We start from the raw sequence: 26,420 nt of genomic DNA, 5'->3' as shown, positions 1-26,420 counted from the left end.
TTGTAAACATGAAGATTTTTGTTATTCATATGACATATTTCTTTTACACTAATTAACATTAATACTCCTTAACACAAGTCAAGCTAAGGCTTCACCTGAAATACCAACAAAAGAGCACAAACTTACTTTACACCAAATAAAAAAATCCCTACAGAGTTGTAAACTCATCATTGATATCAGTGTATACTGTAAGCCACATGTAAGATGGTGCTGCTGTTATTAGCATGACCTGTGGTAAGTGACAGTGCTGCTTTATTTTACAGTGGAACAAAAAAAGACCAAGAGAAATTATTTGCATCAAATGAACATGTCTCATTTACTTACTGAACAACATATACATCCAAGGTTGAAGAGGCGAACAGTATCTCCTGTCGTGATGGCAGGGTGACTACTGAATTCAGTGTCACAGATGGGTTCAGTTACAGAGCTGACAAATCAATGTTGAAGTCATTAATTGACTCATAAAGTGTCAATTTAAAAACACTATGGCATGGCACTTGTTGTTTTACACTAACTACATGTCAGCAGAGAGCTGAATATGTGGGATTTGACTCTGTTCAGAGTAAAATTAACTCTACTCTTCTTAAAAAAAGTCACTGACACCAAAAATATATGCTTTAGTTTGTGATGTAGTTTTAGCTCTTCTTTGTACAAGAACTCAATGTTGCTGGAACGTTCTAGATCACTGAAGCATTCACTCCTCTCACTGTCTGCTCTGTCCACACTTGGTTCACTGTGATTCACACTTGACGTGTCTGTAAGTGTCACAGGCAACTTTCCTCTTTCCTGTTAACTCACAATTCTGTTTTCCTTCTGATTTGATTCATGACAATTAGCGATTAAGAGGTACACAATAAGATTCTTTCGTGGTGGATATCAGGTGGTGGTGATGGTGATGGCCACGCAGGTGCTGTACGAGGTACTCGAGGTTGGTTTGTGACCTCAACTTCTTCTTTATTTCAGGCAGTTTGCATTTTTATTAGCTGCCGTTGTCTGTTTCTTTCTTCATTGAACAATCCCAATGCTTCTCTTTCTTTTGCTCGTTTATTTTCCTGTGTGCGACTGTTCTTCAGATCCATCGACACTTTCTGATTAATGCTCAGTTCCACCTCATCACACAGCAAACCAGCTCGGAGGAGCACCTGGCCAACAGTGTGCCCCCAGTTCTGTCACTCCATTCTTTTTCATGCATTTATTTCATGAATCTCTGAATCAGTGTTCTCTCTCATGGATGCCTCCTAACCATGACCTCCTTCAGGGTCAACTCTGCACCCCTGTTTCATTCTGGTTAGTCCCCATGTATTTCTGATTCACATTTAGCAATCTGGGGATTTGGGGTGCTCGCCAGAGGGTGGTGTTTGAATCAGAACTATTATGTTACCTGAGGCTTGTACTTTGCCTTATCCAGGAAAGTTTGGGGTTAACCCAGGGTTTCTGTACTACGGAGGTGGTTCACTTCTTACCATGGTAACCATGGTAACTCATGATGGAAACCTAACCTAACCAGGCTATGTTCTAGATTAGAGATCAACAAGAATGGAAAATCGTGGAAAATCTCTCAGACCTCTATGTGAGGACAGTAGGAGGGTCTAAAGTTTTTCAATAGTGTCTGAAGTCTTTGTGTTCCCCTGATGAGCATCAGTAATAAATATAAATAAATGATCACAATTGTTATTGTTAGGGTAAATGAATAATGAAAAGATTGAACTTGTTTCATAGTACAGGGTCTCGCTGTAACTCCTGTTTACAGTTTTCGTTCTTCGGAGGAGCTGTGTGCAAATCTCTCTGATCCATCTGGCAGTTGAATCTTTGCTAATCTGTCAAACTTACCCATTTCTCACTGGACCTTTCTGGGAGCAGCTGCATATTCATGTGTTGTTTGGCCCCTTATAACAAAAACCTCTGGAATTCCCCCAAATTGATTTAATTCTGTGATGTTGAGAAAGTGTTCTAGGTGTCCAGAGTCCTCTTATTACTCTTTCCCAAGCAACATACCCTTATTCCATTTGTCCTAAATTCAGTATTTCAGTAATTTGCCAAAGTTTTAGGCTGGTCAGCCGTGCATCCTGCAGCATTTCAGTGTCATACGTGTCCTTATAGGTTCTTTCTAACCAAAAATGTGCTATTAGTTATTGAGTTTCTGCTTCTTCTGCTCACTGTAGTGTTCATGTGTGATTATTTCATCTTCACTGATAATCACTTCTTCCATATAGATATTATGTTATTATTTTCTGTTTTGTTGATTAGTTATCTAATTTATGTATGGTCCCTTTATCTTGGATATTTTCCTTTCAGTCTTTTTATTTCATAACCTACCTTTAACCTTATTTTATTTATCAACACAACTAATTCTAGAACATGTGCTTCAGCTGGTAGCATCAAAGTCTGGTGGGTCTGATCTTTATTCAAACTTTACTTTAGTTCTGTTGTATTTTTATCCTCTCAGACTCTAATGTGGATCTACCTGGTTTCACCCTCATTCAGTCAGAAAGACATGCTAAGGTAGTGGCAAGAAAAAAGGTGGGGATCTGGCTTTATTTGGCTTACGACCATACCACCCTGAACACGCCCGATGGAAAATCACCTGGAAATACCAGGTGCTGTAAGGGTGGCTGTGGCTTAAGAGGTAGAGCAGGTCATCTACTAATCAGAAGGTCGGTGGTTTGATTCCTGGCTCCAGTCTGCATGTCAAAGTATCCTTGGGCAAGATATTGAGTCCCAAGTTGCTCTCTGATGCAACCGTGTGAATGTTAGATAGTAAGCACTTTGAAGTAGAAGGATGTGAATGGGTAAATGCAAACGTGTTGTATAAAGCACTGCTCAGCTAGAGTAGAAAAGCGCCATATAAGAACCAGTCAATTTACTTATTGCTGTCATGGAGAACATGGTAAATGGTGTCCTGATATTGAATTGTTGGTATGAGACTCAATCCATCTATCTTCTTCCACTTATCCGGGGCCAGATTGCGGAGGCAGCAGCCTAAGCAGAGAAGTCCAGACCTCCCACTCCCCAGCCACGTCCTCCAGTTCATCCAGGTGGACCCCAAAGCTTTCCAAGGCCGGCCGAGAGATATAATCTCTCCAGCGTGTCCCGAGTCTGCCCTGGGGCCTCCTCCTGCCCATCACAACTCAAACAGAATCGGTGACAAAAGGCAGCCCTGGTGAAGTCCAACACAAGTCTGAATTATTGCCGGCAATATGGACCAAGCTCTTGCTGCAGTTTTACTGGGACTGAATGGCCCACAACAATGGGCCAGACACCCCATACTCCCGCAGGACCTCCCATAGGATACCCCAAGGGACATGGTCGAATGCCTTCTCCAAGTCCACAACCCCCCCACGCACACTCGAATATCCTCAAGAGGATGAAGAGCTGTTCCAGTGTTCCACGGTCAAGACGAAAACCACATTGTTCCTCTTGAATCTGAGACTTGACTAACGGACAAGAGTCAGTCATATCATGATACTTTTGTACATTCCACCCAAGGCAACAGCTGAAGTTCCACGTGAAGTTCTCCATGAAACTGTTGTTAGGACACAGACTAAACATCCAGAGGCACTCTTCATCATTTCAGGAGACTTCAGTCATGTTTCTCTCTCAGCAAGGTCTGAGGATCATTAAGCTGTAGATAAACAGACTTGAACACAACTGAGATGTACACACAAACACCTCAGGTGTCTGACTTTATAGGCAGTGGTCTGCCAAGCCCATCCTTTCTGTAAATTTCCGGTCTTTGATATACTCCCTGGCAGCTGCTCAGAAGATCTGGTATTTTCCAGTTTTCTCCTGTTTACGACAGCCTGTGGGTCATTCTGACCTACAAACTTGCATATCTCACTGCCTTGCCAGACAATTTGCCATCAGTAGGGTGCAGAGGGGCGCAGGTGTTATCTGTCTTCTGCTATATTTAATACCAAACAAAAAAAAACCTTTGATAATATCCCAAACACAGTGCACATAATATACACACAGTGCTTGACTTGGACAGATACTCAAACCTTAATACACTGATCACCAGTGCTCAGATCGCCCCATGTGTTGTGAAACGAAATGCAACACTTGAAAAATATGTGAGACATTGTATGAGAATTATAATAAATTGTTGTATAGTGCCATTCTGTGTGATATTTCAGTGTTTGAGATTGTTTGCTATGAGTTTACCTTGAGGTTCAAGGTTACTTTGCCTTTATACAATCCAATATAAAATTACACTTATTGCACTACTGCTTAAAAATGGCTCTCCTCGTAGGGATAAAAGTAATAATAGAAGAGAAGTGAATAAAATAAATAATATAAATAAATCAATAAATATAATCTCCTACACAGTAACTTAAGTGCCAGCATATGCTTTAAACATTAAGCAAATGTCATACCCAAATCATCATTTAGATGACCTCATAGCAGCATTCAGGATGGGGATGGCCTTTGTGTAAAAACTGTTCAAAAATCTAGTGGTGTGTGTTTTTAATTTTTGTATCGTCTGCCCAAGGGCAGAGGTTCAAATAGATGGTGGACATGGTGTGATGAATCTTTAATGATGTTTGTTGCTTTCTGAAGGCAGTGAAAGTGAGCAGGCAGGTATTTGTTATTTTCTCTGCAGTTCTGATTACTCTCTGTAGGCCAAAGAGCCTCCGAGATGCCATGTCAGGACATTCTCAATGGAGAAGTGAGGCCCAGGAGGCATCCTAGTCAGATGCCCGAACCACAACTGGCTCCTTTCAATGTGGAGGAGCAGCGGATCTACTTTGAGCCCCTCCCGAATGGCTGCACTCCTCACACTAGCTCTCTCTTTTTTCTCTTTTAAACCTGTCCTGTCCACCAGCTTAAGCAAGCAAAATTATTGTCTGCATGCTATGTTGAGCCAGACACATTTTTTTTTGCCAAGAGGATCTTTTAAAAAAGAAGGCTCTCTTGCTAATCTGTACTTCTTTTATTTTTAGATTCTTTCTTTATTTTATTATTGATAAAGGGGTTACAGGAAGAGAATGTGGGACCTATGGATTCTTCGACATCCAACATCCAGATTGACATCAAAACAACGCCTAGCTCGCTGTTCCTACATTTGAAACAATCGCAACTAAAGGTACAATACAAATGCTATGGCAAGGGGGAACCAGGACAACAGGTCAGAGGGGAAGATATCATCAACCCCACGCTCCAAGATTGGGTACCAAGCCCCAATAATAACAACTAGTACACTGAATGCCAAAGCAACTGACCTGAAAGATAATCTCATGGTTAAGATGGAAACCTGGACCCCTCGAAGACGACTATCAAGACTACGTGAAGCACCCTCTGAAAGTCCACTAGAAGATGCAAATGCAGCACGACGGACAGTCCCTACTTTGACCATCACTGAAACCAGTCGGTTGATCTATTCCATGGCAACAGTGATCCTCGAGATGCTTGGCTATAAAATGAACAGCCCCAAGCAGCAGTATCCTCCATGGAAAAGAAAGCTAGAGGCTAAGATCAAGGCAGCATGGAGGGAAGATAGCCAGCTACTAGAGCTGAGCAAAGTGGTGCCTAAGAAGTACAACAGGCTGTCCATACCTGAGGCCTTAGAGACTGCCAAGCAAAGACTCACAGCCTTGGCTAACCGCCTGAAGAGGTATACCAGAGAGATTGAAGCCAGGAGAATAAACCAGATGTCCTCCACTGAACCATCCAAGGTATACTCTCAATGGCAGGGGAACAATATGAGAACAGCACCCCCACCAAGGCTGGAGACGGAACAATACTGGAAGAGCATATGGGAGAAGGATGTAACACACAATACCAATGCTCAGTGGCTAGTGGATCTAAGAGCAGACCACAGCAACCTCCCTGAACAGGCCCCAGTAACCATCACAGTGGCAGATATCCAAGAAAGAGTCACACATGAAGAGCTGGACAGCACCAGGCCCTGATATGATTCCCACCTACTGGCTAAAGAAGCTAACTGCACTCCATGAGCACCTGGCAGCACAAATGAACCAGCTGCTAGAGGCTAAGACACACCCTGATCCCCAAGGACCCCCAGAAGGGACCAGTCCCACCCAACTACCGGCCCATAACCTGCCTCAGTACAACATGGAAACTCCTGTCAGGCATCATAGCAGCTGAGATGAGCAGGCACGTGGCTCAATACATCAGTGAGGCCCAGAGAGGGATAGGCAGAGAAACCAGCCCAACACCAGCTACTGGCAGACAGAGCAATCACTCGAGACTGTAAGACCAGACTGATCAACCTGTGCACCGCCTGGATTGATTACACAAAAAAAGCCTATGACTCGATGCCGCACACATGGATCCTGGAATGCCTAGAACTGTATAAGATCAACGGGACCCTAAGAGCCTTCATCAAGAACTCAATGGGTATGTGGAGAACAACACTAGAGGCCAACTCCAAGCCCATCGCTTAAGTCAACATCAAGTGTGGGATTTACCAAGGAGATGCCCTCTCTCCACTGCTGTTCTGCATAGGCCTGAATCCCCTCAGCCAGATCATCAACAAGACTGGCTACGGATACGGACTACAAAATGGAGCAAACATCAGCCACCTCCTGTACATGGATGACATCAAGCTGTATGCTAAGAGTGAACGAGATATTGATTCACTGATCCACACCACCAGGATCTACAGCAATGATATTGGAATGTCATTCGGACCGGAGAAGTGTAGTCGGATGGTAACAAAGAGAGGAAAAGTAGTCAGAACTGAGGGGATTACACTACCAGAAGGCAACATTGCAGACATTGAGGACAGCTACAAGTACCTTGGAATCCCACTTTCAAATGGGAACCATGAAGAGGCTGCTAGGAAAGCTGCAACCTCCAAGTACCTGCAGAGAGTAAGGCAAGTCCTGAAGAGTCAGCTGAATGGGAAGTACAAGAGCCGGGCAATCAACATCTACACCCTGCCAGTTGTCAGATACCCTGCTGGGATAATAAGCTGGCCAAAGAAGGAAATAGAAGCCACTGATGTTAAGACAAGAAAGCTCCTTACCATGCATGGAGGGTTTCGCCCCAAATCCAACACCCTGAGACTGTACGCTAAGCGAAAAGAAGGTGGCCAAAGACTAGTGAGTGTCAGAACCACTGTCCTAGATGAAACAACAAAGATCCATGAATACATCAGGAAGATGGCCACAAAGGATCATGTGCTTAGTGAGTACCTCAGGCAGCAGAAACCCGAGAAAGAAGAGGAGGAAGAACAGGAACCATCATGGAAGGACAGGCCTCTGCACGGCATGTACCACCAGCAGATAGAAGAAGTGGCTGACATAGAGAAATCCTACCACCTCAGTCAGGGTGCAGGAAACATAGGTACGGGAAGACCCACCCATCCCCTCCCCCATCCCCTCCCCCACCCCCCCCACTCGAAGTGTTTGGGGTGATGTGATGGGTGTACGTGACCTCACCCCCAGTGATGGGCGAGTCATCCCCCTCATCTCCCAGACCCTGCTTCCACTACAGAAGGCATATCAGTGGGATTAAGGAGGTCCTCAAAGTATTCCTTCCACAGCCTGACTATGTGATGTCAGCAGTGCCCCACCTACACTATAGACCATGTGAGTAGAGTACCACTTTCCCCTCCTGAGTCGCCTGACAGTTGCCAGAATAACTTCAAGGTCATCTGAAAGTCTTTTTCCATGCCATCACCGAACTCCTCCCACACCTGATTTTTGCTTTGGCCACCACCTGGGTCACGTTCCGCTTGGCCTGCTGGTACCCGTCAGCTGCCTCCCACAAACTAACCAAGCCCGATAGGACTCCTGCTTCAGCTTGATGGCTCCCTTCACCTCTGGTGACCACCATCTGGTTCTAGGATTACCACCACAACAGGCACCAACCACTTTGCAAAGAAACAGAGAAAAGGGTTCTCACACCGGTAAAGCTCCTGAATAATATTTAATAAGAGACAAACCTTAACAAGCGAGTGACGTTTTGGGCCATAAATTGCCCATCTTCAGACTTGAAGAAGGGCAATAAATAATTCTTTTGTGTTCATGTTCAGAAACATTAGTGAGCAATAACTATTGAGGGCAATCATCACCGTCTTCTGCTTGTTTGGTGTGCACGATCTACTTTATTTGCTGCACGCAAATATGTGTAACAGTGTTTTACAGTGGTTCAACATTATGATTCTGTTAGAATTATTGAACTCCTGAGCAAATTTAAACTACATTACAGTGCAGCTGTATATGAATGTGCTTCCATTATCACTGCTCTGCCCAGTGGATACCCAAGACATTATCAGCAGTTTTCCTAAATGCTGCTTCGAGGTGTTACCACTCTAGTGGTCACATTGTCCACTAGTGGAGGATCTTATGGTCGAGGCCCATCCAAGGATCCAACATAGTCCCATCAAGGAACAGCTGGCCATTTTAAGTGGCTGCGTCTTTAATTTGTTCACACGCATCTGAGGTCTGTGGCCGTGCTAAAATTGTTTGTAACATATGAAAAAATTGGGGATGAAAACTAACTGATATCTGAATTTTTATGTGAAACACTTGGGCACAGTTTATGCACTGTAAATGAGGCTCATTGAAATGACATTGCTATGTTCTTTTCTGCTAGCACTGGATTCCCAGGAGCAGGAGTTATGGATGACTCAGCTGCAGCTATGTTCTCGATGCCTGCTAGATGGCAGCATTAAGGTACACACACAGACACCCACACACCCCCCTCATTTAAAACTGAGTGTTTGTCTTATTGCCAAAAGTCCCATATGAGCATTAGTTTATATGGCAGATTGAAGCATACGTTGCATACAAACTGAGATTAAATTTTATACATCTTGTATCCAGTGGTAAAACTGTTGAAAAGGAAGAATTCAGTTCGCAGAAAATCTGGGTTTTACACTTAAAGCTAATTGTTTCGTGTGAGTTTGTGTAACTAAATTTAACACAAAGATGTCAGTAAATGTAGACATTATTTGTATTTCTATCTTCAAACATGCCCACAGATTTTTAAATTTGATTTTGATCTTGAGACCTTCTTACTGAATCTGATACAATGACAAATGCTTTCTGGACATAATGGAGTCATAATGGAGCCTGAATGTGTGTCGATTCACTGCATATCTCTATTTACCTGCTCATTACTTCATGTTTCATCTTGGTTTAGACTTTCAACACTGCTTTAATGTTTTGTACTCAAACAGCTGAACCAACAGACAGCAATATCAGTGTGCACCAAATTTTCCCTCCACATACATCAGATATAAGGCTTCCTCTGGGCTGTGATGCATGAGGTGACAGAAAAGATTACAACATTTTGTCTTGTCTTAATGGACTAGCTGCAGAAATAAACAATTATGTGCTTTGATGCCATTGGTCTGTCTTTTATCTGTACCAATTACTTTAAAAAAAAGTCGCCACCAAAAAAAAAGGTCACACACTAATATCTTGTTGGACCGCCTTTAGCTTTGATTACAGCATGCATTTGCTGTGGCATTGTTTCGATAAGCTTCTACAATGTCACAAGATTTATTTCCATCCAGTGTTGCATTGATTTTTCACCAAGATCTTGCAGTGATGATGGCTGATTCTGACCACTGCGCAAAGCCTTCTCCAACACATCCCAAAGATTCTCAATGGGGTTGAGGTCTGGACTCTGTGGAGGCCAATCCATGTGTGAAAATGATGTCTCATGCTCCCAGAACCACTCTTCACAATTCGAGACCAATGAATCCTGATATTGTCATCTTGGAATATGCTGCGTGCCATCAGGGAAGAAAAGATCCATTGATGGAATAACCTGGTCATTCAGTATATTCAGGTAGTCAGCTGACCTCATTCTTTGAGCACATAATGCTGCTGAACCTAGACCTGACCAACTGCAGCAACCCCAGATCACAGCACTGGCCCCCACAGGCTTGTACAGTAGGCACTAGGCATGATGGTGCATCACTTCACCTACCTCTCTTCTTACCCTGATGCACCCGTCACTCTGGAACAGGTAAATCTGGACTCATCAGACCACATGACCTTCTTCCATTGCTCCAGAGTCCAATCTTATGCTCCCTCGCAGATTGAAGCCTTTTTTTCCTGTTAGCCTCACTGATTAGTGGTTTTCTTAAGGCTACACAGCTGTTCAGTCCCAATCCCTTGAGTTCCCTTCACATTGTGTGTGTGGAAATGCCTCTTACTTTCACTATTAAACACAGCCCTGAGTGCTACTGTTGTTTTTCTTCGAATTGATTTCACCAACGTTTAAGTGATTGCCGATCACGATCATTCAGGATTTTTTCCGGCCACATTTCTTCCTTGAAGACGATGGATCCCCACTATCCTTCCAGTTCTGTAATCTCCTCAGATGTTTTCTCTGCAGCCAATGATTCGACCCTTCTCAAACAGACTGACATCTCTTAAACAACCCTGTCTTGAGAGGGTTGTTTAAGGATGAGAAGCAACTCAGTAACTTGTTGCCAGCTGAAAGATAATCGCTCATGCAGTAATTATCCAATAGGAGGGTCGTACCTTGTTGCTTAGTTAAATCAATGTGGGGACTTTTTTTTTGGCCAGGCAGTGCATGTTCTCTGTGGCAGTGATAAAAGCATATTCTGCTCATTTATGTTCACAGAAAACTAATCCAGCAGTCCTAATACATTTCTGCCTATATAGTTATTTGAAAGTGTGTTTAGGTAAAACTTCTCTGCAGAATGCTTTCCTGTTGTGTTATGGCCCTGAACCTTTTGTTTGTGTAACTGAAGTCTGTTTAGTTCTCTAGTTGTGTTTCTAAGTTTGCTTATGGTTAGGTTCTTAGTTTGTTATAGTTTTTTTAAAGTTATTGTATTTAGTTTCCTGTTTCCCTTGTTCTTGTCTTTCCTTGTTCTTGTGTTCAGGTGTCTGTTCTCCCTCCTGTGTCTAGTCTTCGGTGTTTGTGTTTCAGGTGTCTGAATCATGTCCGGTTCATGTGTCATAGTCTTGATGTCTGTTTTGGTGTTTCCTCTGTGGACCTGCTTCCTCGTGTTATATCAAACCTGTTGTGTTGTGTTTAGGTTCCCTCTGTGTGCCAGTCAGAGGTGGGAAGTAACAAAGTACAAGTACTCTACTTAAGTAGATTTTTCTTACTTGAGTACTTTACTTTACTTGAGTATTTATTTTCTGAGTACTTTTACTTTACTCCCTACATTTTTACACAAGTATCTACTTTCTACTTCTACATTTTCAAACAGGACTCGTTACTTTAGGTTTAACACGTCTGAGAGAAGTTTGTATTTCCATCAAACAGCTTAGCTAGCGCTACTGAAGAGGAGCGAGCAATGAGGGAGTAACTTGTGGCAGGTAAATGCAACGTTTCTAAATGCTCAACAAATATCAGCAAACACACAAAGTGTGTGCATTTTGTCACACAGTGTGTCTTGCGAGCTAAAAGAAGAGCTGCTGTATTTCAGGGAGAGCAAAGAGAGAGAAGTTCACTCAGAGATGGAGAAAGAGGACAGGAGAGGAAGAAGAGAGGTTAGATTTAAGGTAAGGACTGGAAAACATACTGAAGTATGCTGACTTTGTGGTATTCAAAGATTGTATGAAAATACTGCAGTTTAGTGTGTAATAAACAGGTCAGCTTGTTGTACTTATTTTACAGTAAAGCTCTGTGTTGGTGCACAGAGGCTGTGTTCATGGTCAGAGTTTACAGGTTACTCAGTGCAGCAGAGATGAGTTTGAATCAAAGCTGCTGATGCTGAGATTCATTCACTGAATCCAACATTTCTACAGCCTGTATGCTGTCAGTGTAGGGGATGGAGATCAGCTCAGAGAGCTGTGAAATACTGGGTTACATCCTTGTGAGTTCAGTTCATCCACACAGAGCAGTAAACCTCAGAGCAGCAGCAGCAGGTCAGCTGATCTCAGCCTGCACACCAACATCATTTACTGGAGCTACAATAGAAAGCTGTGGTTCTTCTCCCATGCAGAGACACTACAGCTGATCTTAAAGTTCCTCCACCTTCTGAAACCCACTGTAACCCCTGAGTATCCTCATGTTTGTGTTTAGGTGGAGGCACAGTCACCCTCTACTATGGAGGACACAGAGAACAGAGCTGGTTTAAATTCCCTTTCACAGTTTGTGTCCTACAGAACAGAGTCAAGCTGAGTGCATTCATTAGGATTAAAATTTAGATTGGAGTAACATTTGTATTCTCATGTATTATTTTATATTATTACAATAGTATAAAATGAGGTTCAGTTAGCTTTACAAAAAGATAGCAGGTAGAAACGTCCTCCAAAGAACTACTTTACTTTCTTACTTTGAGTACATTTCAGAGGCCTGTACCTTTTACTTTTACTTAAGTAAAGAAGTTGAACCAGTACTTCAACTTTTACCAACGTATTTTTTAACACAAGTACTTGTACTTCTACTTAAGTACAGAATTCAGTACTTTTGCCACCTCTGGTGCCAGTGTCCCTATGTGTCAACCTCTGGTTTGTGTTGGGTTTGGTCACTTCCTGTTTTATTTTGACAGGTCCCTTGTTCTGTGTGCTTTGTGTTTAGTTTTCCTTCCTGTGTCTTGTTGGTGTGCTCTGTCACCTGTTCTCCCAGATGCTTCCACTTCCCTCATTATCCCTCTGTGTATATACTGTCTGTGTTTTCCCTCGTCATCGCTCTCCCTGCTGTGTACCCTTCTGTTCATGTTAGTTGATAGTTTTAGTGAGTTATAGGTTTGTTCTGCTGGCTCATGACCAGCCCTGCTTTATGCTGCTAAGAAAGCTGAAGTTTAAATGTAGCTCTCGCCTCTGAGTCCTCTGCCTTGCCACTAGTGATGGTGAGATGAAGCTTCATCGGTGACCCATGGGTCGAAACTGCGCCATCAAAAGGACAGTCAATGTAAAACAGACTGATTATAAAGTGACTTTGGTGCGTGAAGCAGAATGAACGATTTTTGTAATGGACAATAAATAAATCCTGAACTAACTAATATGGTGTCTGTCCTTATGATACAATGTTGGGAAATAAATTGGGGAGAGAGTTGTGATGTGATTTGTTATTTGGTAAGTGTGCTCATAGGGACATTTTACTTACTCCTTTTATTTAGAAATAACAGCTTTGCCACAGAGCGGAGCTTCAGGCGTTTCTTTTGTTTGAAACGATTTCACCTGCTTCAGAAAATACCGTTCACAGGGCACAGATGAAGCTGGGGTAATAATTTATTACTATGTGCACATTATTGGGAGAGATCAGCTGAAAATGTTCCCAAATAGGGAAAATCTCTTTCTGGCTGGTTCATCACCAAAAAAGAAGCAGCTCAAATAGACTGAAAACCAACAGTCGCCAATACCACCATCTGTGAGGGGGGGTCCGCTGCGTTTCGCTGCCCCTTATATGTCGAATTTCACACCAAACCCATGAATCGTTTCCTGAATCAGTCATGTGGTACACGCGGGTTGCGAGGCTTCGCACGTCACGACACAAGCCTCGATACGCGCTTCACTAAAGTCTCCCTCGATTACTCGATACGCGCGCTTCGAAGCCTCGACACAGAACGACACATCACTACCTGCCACAGCTACTACATGACATGTTGTACCTTTGGCAGACAAGTAAGTCAGTAGATTTTTCTTTATGTCTGCTCTGTCGAGTTAATGCACATTAAAAAAAGAGACAAAACAAAACCACTTCAACCTGTACCTGAGCATGTACCTGAAGGGTGCCCCGCCTCATGCTCTGTCAGCTGGAAAGGTTCGCAGCCAGTGAAATGTGGAAAATTGTACCTTGAATCTGATTGTGGCCAGACTGAAGGTAAAGGAAGATTTAATACATTATTTCACTCTTCATTTTATCAGAAACATGCAAAATGATCACATGATTTTTTTTTTCTTTTTACCTGTATAAGTAACTAACGCTCTCAGATAATCGTAGTGGTGCCAGTACAGTAATGGGTGAGTGTCCAAACCTGTATGTTACTGTATGTTAAAAAAACATTTGTTTCCATCATATAAAATGTGCCCATTTATATCCACTTTAAAAGATATCTGAGATGAGTAGATGATATAAAGTGAAACGCAAACGCACCTTAAAATATTTGAAACAAGTTCAGTTTCACTGCTGTAATTTTTAATGAAATGCATTTAATATATTAATACAATATATTTAATGTTGGCAGAATTATATTCTTAACATTATATTGCCAAAGTGAAATGACACTAGTGTCATGCCTGATATTGGCTGTTTTTACTAGCTAATGGTAACATGTTGATTAAGGAGACACAGTCTGCTCATGTTGTTTTTCCAGGCCCACGGTCTCAGCCTCAGATACATAACACACCACTGAAACGTTTCAGTGAAAGTAAGATACATTCATCTCAGTTAGATAAAATGATGATTTTTCTCCTCATTTCTGACAAACAGTGCTGTACAAAAGGTTTCTAGCAGTTAGTGTCATGGTTGCTATTTTAATCTGAACAGTGCTTCGTTGGCGAGAGCATCCCATCTAACAGCCACACACTTCTGGCCTTTGCGGCCTTCAGGTGATGCAACCCCTGAACTGGAACACACCCACAAACTCTTCACAACAGGGCAAAGTCCAGCACCCCGAGGCTCTGTGCAATGAAAAGAGGGAGGGCGAGGATCAGTGAGTGTTTCACAGAAGGAAACATGGAGCATCCAGGAAGAAGCCCTCAAAATGAGCTGCTACTTTACTGCTACATTCAGACAGCTGAAGACAGACAATAATGAGGAAGAGAAGGTGGAACGATCATGGAAGACCAAACTTCTCCACTGGATATTCCACTGACAGAGGAGTGACTGACAAGAGAAATTCTACCAGTGGCTATAAAAGGTATGCCTAAAGGACAGCACAGAGGCTCTAGAGCCTGTGTCACCAATAGGTGGACTGTGGTCTGGGGACTTCAGGGTCCAGACAGACGAAAAGCTGCTGGCCAACCAACCAGACATAGAGGTGGTTGACAAGGAGCAGAAGACTGCAGCTGTGATAGGTGTGGCAATGCCAGTGGACAGCAACATCAGAAAGGAGGAGCATGAGAAGTACCAGGGGATGAAGCAAATGTGGAAGGTAAAGATCAAGTGGTGCCAGTGGTAGTAGGAGCATTAGGAGCTCTAACCCCCAAAATGGAAGAGTAGCTCCAGGAGATTCAAGGCACAATATCAGAGGTCTCTGTCCAGAAGAGTGAGGTTCTAGGAACAGCTAAGATACTCCCAGGCCTCTTGTAGAGGACCTCAGCTTGAGGTGAACACAAGGGACAAGAAGAGCCATGATCTTAAGGCTGAACCTAGGATATTATATATATGTGTGTGTGTGTGTGTGTGTGTCTCTAAACCAAAGTGGGTGGGTCACAAGATAAACAACTGAAGTTAGTACAAATGAGAGCCCAGGATTCTGGTGATTGACACATGACAAGGTAGTAAATTAGAGGAGCTTAACTGACGACCAGCGACTCGCACACATCCCCTATTTATCACCAATGCTTTAAGATCAGGCAGTGAGTGGTTACCCTGATCAGACTGTTCTCCCCTGTTTTTGTGCAGACAGCAACTATGACTGAAGGGCAGCAGAAAAGCCTGAAAAACTCTCCTGAGGCCCCACTCCACCAAGACGGACCCATGTGTTCTTTGAATGAAGTAACCCATCACATATTGTGTATACAGGACAAAGGAAAAAATGGCAATTCAATTCACTTTTATTTATATAGCTCCAAATCACAACAGTCGCTTCAAGGCGCTTTGTGTCGTGGGTAAAGACCCTACAATAATTACAGGGAAAGGACTAATATTAACTAATATTAACAAAGTTATTGCATTGATTTGTTTTCATCAAAACAGGCATTGTCACTTGGTAAGCGTTAAACTGTTGTAGTGTACATTCTGTGCTCAGTTTCCTGTTTCAATTTAAAGGCAGCAGACAGGATGTCAGGGCCATTAGCTGACTGCTACCTAATCTGTGTTTAGTCAAACAGCTGGGTGCTTAAGTCTTAGCATTTTTAACACAGCTATAACTTAACCTTCTTGTTTGTAAAACTGCAGCATTTAGTTTGATTTTTTTCTTCCTGCTCAACAACATCCCATCCTTGTCTTCTCTTCTTTCCTCTTCCTATTGGTCAAGGACCTTCTCCCTTTAAAGACAACCTCAGCAGCCACTCTGAGCTGCCTAGGAGAGTGTATCAATATGTTGCAGCACAGCGTTGTCCAGGTCTTCAACCAGAACCAGAACCACTTCCCTAGTCCTCTGGTCAGCCACAGATCATCTGGTTTGAGTCATAGTGCTCCCACAGAAAGATGCAGGTTTTGGAGACAGCGCTGTGGTTCCAGTGTTACCCAGGTGGAACCAGAGGGTGTTAGGGCAACGAGCAAAAGCCCGACTCACACATTTAATGATAGCCACAGCTGTAAACACAACTACAGCGGAGGACAAGGAAGTGGCCATAAACACATTCAGAGTGAAGGCAGCGCACATGCAGGTGAGTTGTTCATATTTGAATGATCAGTGGATAAAAGGATAAATAGTTTCTTTGACCACCTATAAATAACTTGATTGCTTGATTTATGTTATGTAACTCAAGACAGGATGTAAGATTTTATGATGTAAATACATGCAGAACCCCAGCATGAGCACATCACACCAGTCAGTCCCATGTGATCATGTAAAAAATCCCTTCAACAGGTTCAGAGTTCATCAGTTCTAGCTGATATCATTTGCTGCCCATTAATATTCACTCATCTACAATGCTTCAGCTCGATCTGTTACTCCTCACTTTGGCTTGTAGAAAACTTGATTAGAAATTATGAGGGTCAGTAGAAGTCAGGCGCTGCTAATCAGATATACCTGATTAACTGATCATCAGCAAATGTGAGCACCTCTCTAAAAGCAGAAGCCTTGACAGTTAGCTGGTCTGGAGCATTCATGTGTTTTCACTGTGCTAAGCAATGATCTTAAAGAACCAATTGTTATTGCCCATTAATCTGGGAAGATTATAAAGCCATTTCCAAACAAGTTTAAGAGCATCATTGTACACCGAGAAAGATGATTCACAAATGGAAACCGAAAAGACAGCTTAGGAAAGCCGATGTTCTCAGGACTGGAGTTTTTCCCGTATGTCAGACTGAAAAAAACCCTCACCCCCAAACTGCTGATTTGTCTTGATGGTGATTTTATTAACCTTCTTTATCCATCAGGCAGTGCCACTGAACTGTCAGTGTCACATCCTGAGAAGAAGAAAACTACTCTAACATTCAAGGACCTAGAACTCCATTCTCAGGTATTTCACACCACATTTGTGTTTTGGCACACTGCTTACTACTTGAATTGCTTCACTAATTTTCAGGACCATTTTCAATCATGACCTCAGTGTAAAGCCTCATATGTACCACATTATGAGTGGCAGTAGTCTTAAACATCAATGACTGTTTGGTCAGTTACAGGAGAAGTATGGGTTGACTTTTACAGGTTTTTACAGATGAGAAGTTATCTGATGTCCCATAAAGACTGGCCACTCCTCAAATTACAACCCACAAATTTAGAAATGCTCCTCACAAAGGCCACTAAAGAAAGAAAGTGTGATAAAATGGTGTCAAACTTATATAAATGCCTACGGTCATGTATGTTGGGGGCCCTCCTGGGGTAAAGGAAAAATGGGAATTAGAAATTAATGTTGTAATTGAGGATCGAGAGTGGGAGCTATCCTGTGAAGACTGCCATAAACTGACCAGCAGCCCTACGTGGAAGGAACTCTGCTGGAAGGTAAATGTTAGATATTTAAGAACACCACATATCATTTCTAAATATGACAAGGCCAAAACAAATATGTGTTGGAGGCAATGTGGACAAATTGGAGACCGTACACACATTTTCTAGGACTGCCCAAAGATAAAAAAATTTTGGGAAGGAATTAGAGAGGAAAGTTTAAATATTTTACACATTTTTATTGAATGGACCCCCTTGTCTTTGTCCTGGGAGTGCTCCCAAGCGAGCGGTTAACCAAAGAAAAATTGTATCTGCTTGGAATTCTGGTTGTGGTGGCAAAGAAAATGATTACTGTATGTTGGTACAAACCCTCTCCCCCCACTATAAATCAATGGAAAGAGAGATTGGTGAAAGTTTAGAATATGGAGAAAATAACAGCAAAGCTAAACCTGACCATTGATTTATTTAAGAAAAGGTGGAATCCATTGATAACATACTTAGAAGTGACATAACATGTAAAACTATGCAAATGTGTATATGTGCGTATGTATACATGTGTATATGTGTGCATAGGTGTATGTATACGAGCATATAAATATATAGATATATGTATGTAGGTGTAATTTGTTCTTTTTTAATCCCTCCAAGATGTAGAGGAAACTTTTTTGCTAAGATTACCGCTCGCCAAGATGTTCAGTTATTTTATTTTATTTTGTTGTACTGAAAAAGATGCGACTTGGAAATGTAAACAGAACATTTTATTTAAACAATAAAATATACTATTGTTCAAAAAAAACAAAACATCAATGACTGGACCTTTGGCATGTCATTGTTGCAGGACGTGTCGCCATGCTGGACCACAGGTGAAATGAAACACACTGAGATTCACTGCTCATCTTGTCTGCTTAAATTTTCTCTTCCTGCTGGAGAGATGATGCCATGTAGCTCCCCTTTTATTAAGGCTTTCAGCATCTGTGACTCAAATGTTTGATGTTTGCGTTTTATCAGGAGGTTAGGGCAGCCATTCCCAAAGTCAGGACTGCTGCGGTCCACTTAAGAACCGGAAAATCCCGCAGGGCCCAGCCAAGCTTAAGTCTTTACTCTAATCAAAATACAAGAGTAATGAGGTATCTCCATGAAAATTGTATTCAAAAACAAACAGTACAGGCTGTTGCCTATAAATTGCTAATACTACTCAGTCATATGGAAAGTGCTAATGCCAATATGTGACCCACTGGGACACAAAGTTCAATCCAAGAGCAGTAAATTTATGTCAGAGTAATGAGCAAGATCACCAACTAACCACCTCCTGTTACCAGTTTTAATTCAATTTTTATATAAATAAATACATCTATATAAATATGGAACTGTACATACTTGTGAGTCATTTCAAAGTTCTGTCATTACTGCGGCCCACCTGCAGTACCTTTGTGGCCCACCAGGGAGCCCCGGCCCACACTTTGGTGGGTTAGGGCATAAAATGGAAACCACACTTTATACAATCGGAGCCACTTGTCAGTTATGTTGATTGTTTTTGTGTACTATAATATTGTGCATCACTTTGAACTGTGGGATGGTATTATCTCTTCTCCTTTCTTCATGGATGGTCCAGTGTATCCTATCCTAAAGGAGGTAAGAAAGGAAGCACTTTGTATTTAGGGGATTCCACCAGCTTCTTATTTTGGCTGTCAAGCAGTTTTTTCCAGCTCATTTCAGTGATTAACCCTTGAAGTATCTGACTTCCATTTCTACAGACTGCCTTTGATCTTCTTTGTTTCCCAAATAAGATATATACGGCTGATGTTTGGTTTATTTCAGGGTTTCGTTTGTTCCTCGGCAAGTCGGTTTGGCTGAAATTAAAGTTAAGCTTCATAACTGGATAGATTTACTCAACATTAATGTCTCACTTAATATAGTTGGAAATTAATCATTCGCTCAGCTGTATTCCTTGATGTTGAAATGTGTTATGCTTGTTTTAACAGCTTATTTGAAGTAAAGGATTAAAAAAACACAAAAAGGAGCAAAAGTTTGGCTCCATTATAACAGCTGCTTTTCCACAGCTGTGCTTCGCACTGTCACAGTTGCTAGGTGACATGAGCGATGCTGAGGTGAGGGCAGGCGACGCCAATACGAAGGCTAGACCTTCCAACTTCCAGCCTTTGCGGTCTTCGTGGGCTGCGAAGGACCCGGTCTACGTAGGCTGGGTCCTTTGAAGGATGCGGCCCCTGAATATGGACACAGCTATTGTGTACTTTGTATTCAGTTTTGATTCCCCTTGTCTTGTTAGTGTGTTTCAGCTCACCTGTTCCCCGGCTGTTTCCACTTTCTTAATTACCTCCTGTGTATTTATTGTCTGCGTCCTCCTGTTCTTTGTCATGTTCTCCCTGTAGTTGTGTGGATTACTTGCAGAGAACCTTTGTTATTTCTGACTGATGTCCTGCCCAGCCAGTGTTTGTTTCTTTTTAGAAAACTCCAGCAATAAAAGCTGTTTGGGATGTCACCCTCTGTGAGTAACACTGACTTTTCTCTGGGTGCTGCTTCAGAATTGGCTGATAGTTCATCCATCCATCCATTTTCTTCAGCTTAACCGGAAGAATATGAATGAAGAAAATTTAGCAGCAGCCTAAGCAGAGAAGCCCAGACCTCCCTCTCCCCAGCCACCTCCATCAACTCATCTGGAGGGACCCCAAGGTGTTCCCAGGCCAGCCAAGAGATATAATCTCTCCAGCGTGTCCTGGGTCTACCCCGGGGCCTCCTCCCAGTAAGACATGCCTGGAACACTTCACCTAGGAGGCACCCAGGAGGCATCCTAGTCAGATACCCGAGCCACCTCAACTGGCTCCTCTCAATGTGGAGGAGCAGCGGCTCTATCTGAGCCCCTCGTGAATGGCCGCACTCCTCACCTTATCTCTAAGGGAGAGGCCAGCCACCCTTCAGAGGAAGCTCATTTCTGCTGCTTGTATTCGTGATCTCATTCTTTCGGTCATTACCCAAAGCTCATGCCCATAGGTGAGGTTAGGAACGTAGATCGACCGGTACATCGACAGCTTCACTTTTACACTCAGCTCCCGCTCTCACCAGGACAGACTGGTGCAATGTCACATCACTGCAGACGCAGCCCCGATCCATCTGTCAATCTCCCGTCACTCGTGAGCAAGACCCCAAGATGCTTAAACTCCTGCACTTGGGGCAGGAACTCGTCCCTGAGCCGGAGAGGGCACTCCTCCCTTTTCCAGCTGAGTTTTTGAATTATGTTCCTGCTCAGGCCAATTCTAAAATTGACTATTTCATTTTTGAATGTGCTTGAAAGGACAGGACAAACACTTCCACAGCTCGGCAAAGTCTTCTTGGACCCACAAACCTTTGACACACGTTTCTATGTGTAAAACGACTAGATTTGTGGATGTATTTACCAAGAAGACACACAATGAATCACTTCACCAACAACACTTCCTATCTTTTATATTATCTTAAGTAAGGAGACACAATAAAGTAATTAAAAGAAACCCTAAAATCACTACACACTCTGTTTATGTGGCAATGTCCTTAAAGAATACATTATTTCATTTGAAGTGCTTCAGATTTTTCTATGGATGTCTCTGCACTATTTCATCTACAAAGTCTTCCTAGGTTTTATGTTCTGTCTGCCCAACTAACAAGGACATTTTAGGATAAGTAATCAAAGCCATGGAGGACTTCTTTTCTACTTTGCAATCCTCCAACTTTCAACTAACTAATAACCCTACTCTTTGACTAAGAAGCACAAAAGCAACCTCATTTGAGTTTGGCTGCTGTTCTCTGCTCGATTACTGTGAGCATTCCAGAACCCCTACTATTTTTGGCTTGCTCCCTGAAGTCAGACTATCGTGCTCACTCGAGTCTGACTAATCAGAGTGAAATCTACTCGTGATCTCACCACAGAGTTCAAGTATTTATTAGTAGAAGCAAGGAAGACAAGGAAAGCCATTCTTCAGGGCCTGGAGGACTATCCTGTGCATGCTCATTGTTTTGTTTTGTTTTTTGCCTTTTATGGTAGTTCCAACATATTCTAAACACACCTCAGTTTTTTGTGTGTTTCTATTAGGGGTGGGGTAATCAAATTAATTAGAAGCTTTGTAATTAATTAATCAAAATTAATCGCATTTTAATCACATTTCAATATTTAACATAATAAATATTAATTTAAGTTTGGTTGATGAATGAATCAATATACATAAGCTTAAACTTCAAAATTTTGTTTATTTTCCCACCAGTCTATGGCTGTGTCCAAATTCAGGGGCTGCATCCTTCGAAGGCCACATTTGTAGGCCGATTCCATCACAGCGAGGTGACGAAGGCTGTCCAAATTCGAAGGCTCCTCCAAATGCGGTCGACGAATGCATCCTTCTTTTCTCGAATTTGAAGGATGGGTCTGGTGTATCCTTTGTGGCCTACCATATCCCATGATTCATCTCACTTAATATAGTTGGATATTAATCATTCACTCAGCTGTATTCCTTAATGTTGAAATGTGTTATGCTTGTTTTAACCGCTTAAAATTAAACCACAAAAAGGAGCAAAAGTTCGTTCTCCGTTTAACCAGCTGCTTTTACACAGCCGTGCTTCACACTCACGTTGCTAGGCAACATGAGCTAAGCAGAGGTGAGGGCAGGTGACGCTGATATGAAGGATAGACCGTCCAATTTCACAGCCGCTCACCTCCGGCCTTTGCGGTCTTCGTGGGCTGCGAAGGACGTGTGCCCGGTCCTTATGCTTCGAACGATGCGGCCCCTGAATTTGGACATCGTGCGTCGATATAATCTGTATGCCTGGAACTCGTGCACTGAGAAACGTTTAACAAGAATTAATTATGGCAGTCCATCCTCGGTGCATAAATCTGGCCAATAAAGAATGATCAGCGTTATTATGACACCTCTCGGGTGCATAAGTTTGAGAGATACTGATTAGAAATACAGTTGTAATCAGAACTTTACATACACTCATCATGGGCATGAATGTCATGGTAATTTGGGTCTTTTATTTCTTTTATTATTATCCAGGGTGGAATGATTGCACAGCATATAGCTTTAATGACGTGTGGGTAGGTCCCACTAATCACTCACCCACAGGACATTCCTAATTACCCACCTGTGTGCCATTGGCATGATGACAGTCTTCACTCACTTCATCTCATGGGGTGGCTGTAGCTCAGTAGGTAGAGCAGGTCACCTACTGATCGGAAGGTCAGTGGTTCGATTCCTGGCTACTCCGGGCTACATGCCAATGTATCCTTGGGCAAGATACTTAACCCCAAGTTGCTCTCCGACCGTCCCGTCGGAGTATGAATGTGTGTGAATGTTAGCTAATTAAAAGCACTTAGCTTAGTAAACATGGAAGTGCTTGTATGAATGGGAGTGCATGGGTGAATGTAAAACCTACCTGGAGTGGTGGCCTAGGGGAGAAGAGGGTTCATCACTGAGAGGACCCTGGTTCAAATCCTCGGGCTGGCATCACTGTGGGTCCCTGAGCAAGCCCACCCCCCCAGGTTGCTCCCCGGGCGCCCTTTGGCTGCCCCCTGCTCCATGCTGTGCTGTGTGTACTACATACTCCATGTGTGTGATGGGTTAAATGCAGAGAATGAATTTCACTGCATGTATATGTATGTGCAAATAAAGCTCTTAAAAAAACGTATGTGTAAGCGCTTTGAGTGCTCATACTGAGTAGAAAAGCGCTATATAAGAACTAGTCCATTTACCATTTACTCTAAGAAGCTGGCGTTTCCACCAAGTTGACACCAGACCATTGCATTGCTTGCGGTAACAAGTTCGACCAAACTTATGTTAATATGCAATCTACTACTGTTGCCAAAACTTGCCCTTGTTTCCTTCAGCCTGTCAATGGGGGCTCCATTGTCCTGCTGGGTGAGTTCTGTGCTTACATGGGGATATGACAGAGAGACTTGAAGGAGTGTCATTGGGAGGAACGGCTTGTTCTCTGAACCAGAGTCATTTTGGACTCACAATTTGTCAAGACATAAGTGTCTATAAGTGCACTTGTTTCTGTGAGTCCTAGATTTTGTAATCATATCAGATCTGTGTCTGTATGTCTTAGACACTTGGAAGAACAGCAGAGTTGTCACCTGATCACCACCTGTTGGTGAGCTGGGTCAGGTGGCAGTGGAAAATGAGGGTGCACTGGGAGTGTCTAGCAGAGACCCTGTAACTTCTGCAATTTCCAGCTCAGGCAGAGCTTCTATAACATTCAACAGAGGCTGAGGACATTGCGTCTGAGTGGAACATGTGCTGCACCTCCATTACTTAGGCTGCCATATGGACTTGTGGCCCAACGTTGGTTGGTGCTTATAGTGGAAGTAACCCCCAACCAAATAGTGGACACATGGTGTCAAGTAGCTGAGCTGAAGGAATCCTATCAAGATTGGTTATGGTAAGTGGAGTGGTTCTTCTATAGTGAAAGTCAAAATTGGAAAGAAAACTTTGAGGAACTCCTCAGGATGCAGACCAACCCCTCATCTTAAGGAAATTTGAGAGTGAGTGACAATTTGTCATGTAGTACAACCAAGATTTACAAAATGGATTTGTTGTATTCAGTATGTCCTAAAATGTGTGACTAAGCCCAGTTTTTTTTTGTTTAGGCCAGGTCAGAGAGTCATTTTCCCACAGACTTTTATGTAAATCTGGTTTCAAACACAGGTATCAATAACTGGTGGCCATTAAGAAGAATGCAGAATTAAGACACTTCTGCATTAGCCTCATGTTTTAAACTCGTTAGTGTAATTCTGTCTACCTGTTCTCCCTGGATGTTTCCACTCTCGTCTCTCATGTGTACATACGTCTGTGTTTTCCCTTGTGCTTTGTCACATTGTCGTCATTGGTTTTCCTCCCACTGTGTGCGCTCTTGGCTGTCTGTGTTAATCCTATAACGGCGGGTGATTGCCACTAATGCACCCTTTACCTGCCCCTACTAGTGGTGAACAGCTGTGACCGTTTGTCTTATCAGGAAAAATTCTGTGAATTCAAGACTTTTATTTATTGTGAAAACAAACTGATTTCTTCTCTCTAACTGTACAAACATTCTATATTGTATATGTCTATCAGCCAAGGCAACCGCAGGGTGGTACCAGAAGCCCAGACACCCCAGATTCCAAAGATGAGACCACAGACACAGAGGACAATGATGAGGACAACCTAGAAGACCTTGATGACCAGCAGAGCATAATCTTTCACCTCCTGTCCCAGCTCAAGACAGGGATGGACCTCACACAGGTAAGGTTTTCATTCTATCTTCATCAGTAAGGATAAAGAAGGCCAATATTTAAACCAGAATATTTAGCACGGTGGCGTGGTGGTTAGCACTGAACCCACTGTCTGGGTTCAAATCCACCTTGACCCGGGGCCCGTCTGTGTGGAGTTTGCATGTTCTCCCCGTGTCTGCGTGGGTTCTCCCCGGGTGCTCTGGTTTCCTCCCACAGCCCAACGACATCCAGTTAGTGGGGTTAGGTTAATTGGTGATTCTAAATCGGCTGTAGGTGTGAATGGTTGACTGTCTCTGTGTTAGCCCTGAGACGGTGACCTGTACAGGGCGTACCTTGCCTCTTGCCCTATCATGTAGTGAAGGAGGAAATACAGAGGGTTGGTGTGAAAGGAGGACAAGGGAAAGGGTGAGATGGAGGCAAAGTGACTCAAGTGAACTGGATCACATTACTGAGTGACTCCCTGAGTCCACAAAATGAATCGGGTTTACCACCACTAGGAAATGGCACCAAGACCTACGCAGCAAATCCTGTAAGTTCAGTAAGTTGGAGCTTATTCCAGCATTCTTTCCTCCTTCCACCAGTTAATGTTTGTGTCTCTTGGAACACTGCTGGTAGATTTTCATTTATTTACATATCAGATGATGCTTGGTTATATTAGCACTTCTTTATAGAAATATCTTCAGCAATAGGACAAATCCTGTAAAGATTTTGGAAGTCACCGTAATAAACAATTGAAAATGCCGATTATAATAATTTTACAAATGTGTACATTATAAATGCATTAATAAAAATGTAATCAGGTGTCATTGTGTTTTGCTTAGTCATTGAAAACAGCTTTTTCAAAACATTAGGTGTTATAAAATATTAAAGGTCAGTGATTACAGGTCATATCTGCATAATTCCTTCCAGGTGGTGCTTCCTACCTTCATCTTGGAAAAGCGCTCACTACTAGAGATGTACGCCAGCTTTATGGCTCACCCTGACATATTCCTTTCCATTACTTGTGGTTGCACACCAGAGGAGCGCATCATTCGCTTTGTGGAGTACTATTTGACTGCCTTCCATGAGGGCCGCAGAGGCACTGTGGCCAAGAAGCCCTACAATCCTATTTTAGGTGAATATTTCCACTGTTCCTGGTTAGTGCCTCAGGACTGTGTTCAGCCTCTCGGGACAGCCAGCTGCAGTGGTCTTAACTCAGCACCTGCAGCCACTTCTACCATGTCTGGACCCTCACCCGGAGCAACATATTGCTGTGGCAGAGGAAAATCAGATTGCTATCTTGTTCGCTTTGTGGCAGAGCAGGTGTCCCACCACCCACCTGTATCAGGGTTCTACTGCGAGTGCAAGGAGAAGAGGATGTGTGTCAACATGCATGTCTGGACCAAGAGCAAATACATGGGCATGTCGGTTGGAGTTTCCATGGTTGGTGAAGGTAAGGACACATGCCTGTTCAATAGATGTGTCACATTCAACTGTGTGTATACTAGATTATATTGCAGACCTAACGGCATGAGGTAGGAGACAGGTGAGCTTTTAGTGCTGATA

At 42.8% G+C, this 26,420-nt stretch overlaps 1 pseudogene; it reads left to right on the top strand.

Annotated features, from left to right (window-relative positions):
- The window catches only part of LOC115776864 (oxysterol-binding protein-related protein 10-like), a 105,024-nt pseudogene that overhangs the window by 24,965 nt on the left and 53,639 nt on the right, over nucleotides 1–26,420 (top strand).

The sequence above is a fragment of the Archocentrus centrarchus genome, unplaced genomic scaffold (assembly GCF_007364275.1).
Source record: "Archocentrus centrarchus isolate MPI-CPG fArcCen1 unplaced genomic scaffold, fArcCen1 scaffold_40_ctg1, whole genome shotgun sequence".
Classification (NCBI taxonomy): Eukaryota; Metazoa; Chordata; class Actinopteri; order Cichliformes; family Cichlidae; genus Archocentrus; species Archocentrus centrarchus.
Note: the sequence above shows the minus strand (reverse complement) of the source record. Positions and strands in the feature narration are given on the sequence as shown.